The 3,641-nt window shown below is 43.8% G+C and overlaps 1 pseudogene; it reads left to right on the top strand.

The window, feature by feature from the left end:
* The first annotated feature begins 2,687 nt into the window (after positions 1-2,687).
* Positions 2,688-3,419, top strand: LOC142439458 (HCLS1-associated protein X-1 pseudogene; annotated as a pseudogene).
* Positions 3,420-3,641: the final 222 nt, after the last annotated feature.

The following is a 3,641-nucleotide window of genomic DNA, read 5'->3' as shown; positions in this document are numbered from 1 at the left end:
GAGGGAGGGAAAAAAGAGGAGCTGATACCAAGGGCTCAAATAGAGAGTAAATGATGATGACAACATATTTACTAATATGCTTGATATAATTGATGTGTGGCATGTTATAAAAGCCTCCAATAAAATGATTTTTTAGAAAACAAGTAACAGAAAAGCAAAACTTAAAGAATAATAGCAACAAAAAAGAACCAATTAAGAGTTGTATGCTCTTTTATTGTCTTAAAAAAAAAGATTGAGTTGTCATGGATTTCATCTTGCTGGGATCCATGATCAACACTCATGGAAGCAGCAGTCAGGAGATCAAATAGCACATTGAATTGAGTAAGTTTGCTGCACAAGACCTATTTAAAGTGTCGAAAAAGAAAGGATGCTATTTCAAGGACTAAGTTGGGCCTGACCCAGGCCACAGTAATTTCAATCACCTCATATGCATGTGAAAGTTGGACATTGAGTAAGAAAGACCAAAGAAGAATCAATGTGTTTGAATTGAGGTGCTGGAAAAGAATATTGAAAGTATCATGGATTGCCAAAGGAATGAAAAAAAAATCTCTCTTGGAAGAGTGCAGAAGAAGAATACTTCTTAGAAGCAAGAATAAGAAGATCTCATCTCACATACTTAGGAGATGTTGTCAAGAGAGACCAGTCCACGGAGAAGGATTATATGTTCAGTAAAGCGGTAGTAGTTGTTGTGAGGTGCCATAAAATTGGTTCTAACTCCTAGCAACCCAACGCAAAATAAAATGAAACACTGCCTGCCTGGTCCTGAACCATCCTCACATTTGTTCCTTTGTTTGAGCTCATTGATGCAGCCACTGTGTCAGTCCATCTCATCCAGGGCCATCCTCTCTCATGCTGCCCCTCTACTTTACCAAGCATGATGTCCTTCTCCAGAAACAGATCTCTCCTGACAGCATTCCAAAGTATGTAAGATAAAGTCTTACCATCCCTGCCTCTAAGGAGCATTCTGAACCTACTTCCAAGATGGCTATGGAAGAGTTAAAAAAAAAAAGATACTGACATTGTAACAGATTACTAATTGCTCATTTACAATTTCAAGTTGAAGCGACAGAAAATCAAAACAAGTCCATAAGAACCAAAATATGACCCACGTAAATTTTAAAGGCAATCTGGCATATTGAACATTAATGGCAGAAGTTCAGAGGAGATGTGGGATAATATCACAAGGAAAGTGAGAGAAGAATGGGAACATTTGAACTATGGTGTTGGGTAAGAATACCGAATGTATACAGAACTGTCAGAAATACAAATAAACCTGTCTTGAAGAAAGTACAACCAAAATGCTCCTTAGAAGTGAGGATGGCAAGATTTTGCTTCATGTACTTTGAACATGTATTCAGGAGAGACTGGGGTAGTTAGTTTATTGTGCCAACCTGGCTGATAAACACCTGTGGGGTTAATTGAAAGGTAGAGGGATAAATGGCTTGGTGAGCCTCACTTTTCTGGTTCTCAGTTCTCTTGCTTTTTGGTGGTCAGACCAGGGTGTAGCTGCCTTAAGCCAGTGCCCTACTTTAGCTGGCAAGGCTCACTTCCTGCAAGGCATCCCTGAGGAGAAGCCACATGGACCTACCCCGATGCAGCCCTGGGTGCTGGAGGAGCCGTGTGGAGACCCTGTCAGAGCTGAGAGGCTTACACGTTTACTGACTCAGCTTTTATGCTGCAGTTATCATTGCATGTGTTTTGTGAGATGGAGGAGGACGTTGTGGATTGGTGTGGGACATATGGGCTAAAGTTGGACTTGTGGGCTTGGGCAGCACTGGGTTGGGATGTTTTCTTGATGCTCACTTAACCTTTATATAAAGCTCTCTCTTGTACATGAGCTTCTGTCGATTTTTTTCTCCAAAGGACCCAGACTAACATGGAGACCAATCTCTGGAAAGGGAGCACATACTTGATAAAGTAGAAGGACAGTGAATTAGAAGAACTTTCACAAGACGGATTGACATGGCTGGTGCGACCATGGCTCAGGCTCAGGAACAACTGTGAAGATGGCACAAGGCCAGACAGAGTTTCATTCTGTTGAACATAGTGTGGTTAGGCAGTGGAGTCAACTTGCTGGCCCCAAGCATCAACAACAAGGGGTGTAAGACAACGGAATCAAACGGTCATTCCCTGCAATGTCAGGGTGGATCCCGGTGGCATGTTGCCTTGAGCATGAAGCTTCCAAACCCAAGGTCAGCAATTCAAAACCACCAGTTGCTCAGCAGGAGAAAGATGAGGTTTTCTGCTCCCATAAAGATGTACAGTATCAACAATGGCCCAGGACAGTTCTCCCCTGTGACATAAGGGCATTATGGGACAGAATCAACTTGATGGCCGTGGGGCAGGATGAATGAGTGAGCTTTGTTGTGAAGAAAACCAGAAAAGCACATCAGAGAATTTCACGGTGGCCATACTCTACTCTAGGTGTCCAGTAGATAGATTAGTGGATGGATGGATAGATAGCCCAAAGGAAACCATCAGCTGTGAAGTGGATTCCAACACAGCAACCACATAGGACAGAATAGGATTGCTTCATGGGGTTTCAGAGGCTATAAATCTTTATGGGGGAAAAAGTGACTTTCCAGCAGGATGGTATGACATTTTACTCTCTGGCAGTGAAGTTCTGACGTCCTGTTGGTGCAAATGGGTCATAGGCAGTTTTCAAAAAGTGGAGTCCCAGAACCAGAATGAGCCTCTTGGACCTCTTTTGAGGTTTTTAGATCTTTTCTCAGAGCCATCGAGATCCTGTTTTTTTGGGGTTTTTTTTTGGAGGAATGACGAGATGAATAGGAAGATGATAAGGAGGGAGTGCATGGGGCGATGGGAACTCCAGGTTTGGGTAGCCCCAATCTCCCAAATAATTAGGGTTCAGCTTCAGCCCAGGAGGAGGGTTGCATTTTCATCACAGCTTCGGCTTTGATGACTAATATGCAATTTCAATAGCTTCCTCAGACATGGGAGCCTGGATCTTGCCTGCTCACCCTCCTGAAATCCCAGGCCCTGAGTCAGAGATACCTGGCAGAAGTTGGCAGAAGGGAGAAACACACCTGGATCCAGTGCTTACGTATCCAGATTGTCCCCAGCATAGGATTACTTTTTTAGGGGGAGAAAGCGGTCATGGAAAGTTATGCAAGAGTTGTATCCCCCAAACCAGTGCCAGGTACGGCTCCCAGAGACCTTCTCATAGGCTTGATGATCTGTAGCTGTGACCATCTCTCCTCTCAACCCCCATCCTAGAACTCAAGAGGACAATGGCAACAGAAGAATACAGGATTGTTGTGATCAGTAAGGGCCAGACAGAGACCAGAGTAACCCATTAAGAAGCAGACAGGAGTTCCAGAGATGGTCAAAGATCACCTCGGACCCTGGATGAGACCTCTTCTATTCTGGAGTTATTCTTAGGAGTTTGGCTCCTGTAGCCTTGTTAGTCCTCAGATCTCCACATCCTTTCCAGGACCCATCACTTTGGCTTATTGGCTCCTGCCACAGTAGGGGCTTGGGTTCATGGAGCAGAGAATCGGGATGATGTCAGTCTGTCATCTAAAATGACCAATAAAACCTTTATTTATGCTTTTAAATGGCCCATCTTGAAACCTGCTCACTCAATCTCCATTACTGAAGATGGGATCCCAGACCAGGAG

Source organism: Tenrec ecaudatus, chromosome 2, assembly GCF_050624435.1.
Source record: "Tenrec ecaudatus isolate mTenEca1 chromosome 2, mTenEca1.hap1, whole genome shotgun sequence".
Taxonomy (NCBI): domain Eukaryota; kingdom Metazoa; phylum Chordata; class Mammalia; order Afrosoricida; family Tenrecidae; genus Tenrec; species Tenrec ecaudatus.
This window is presented reverse-complemented; position numbering and strand designations above follow the sequence as displayed.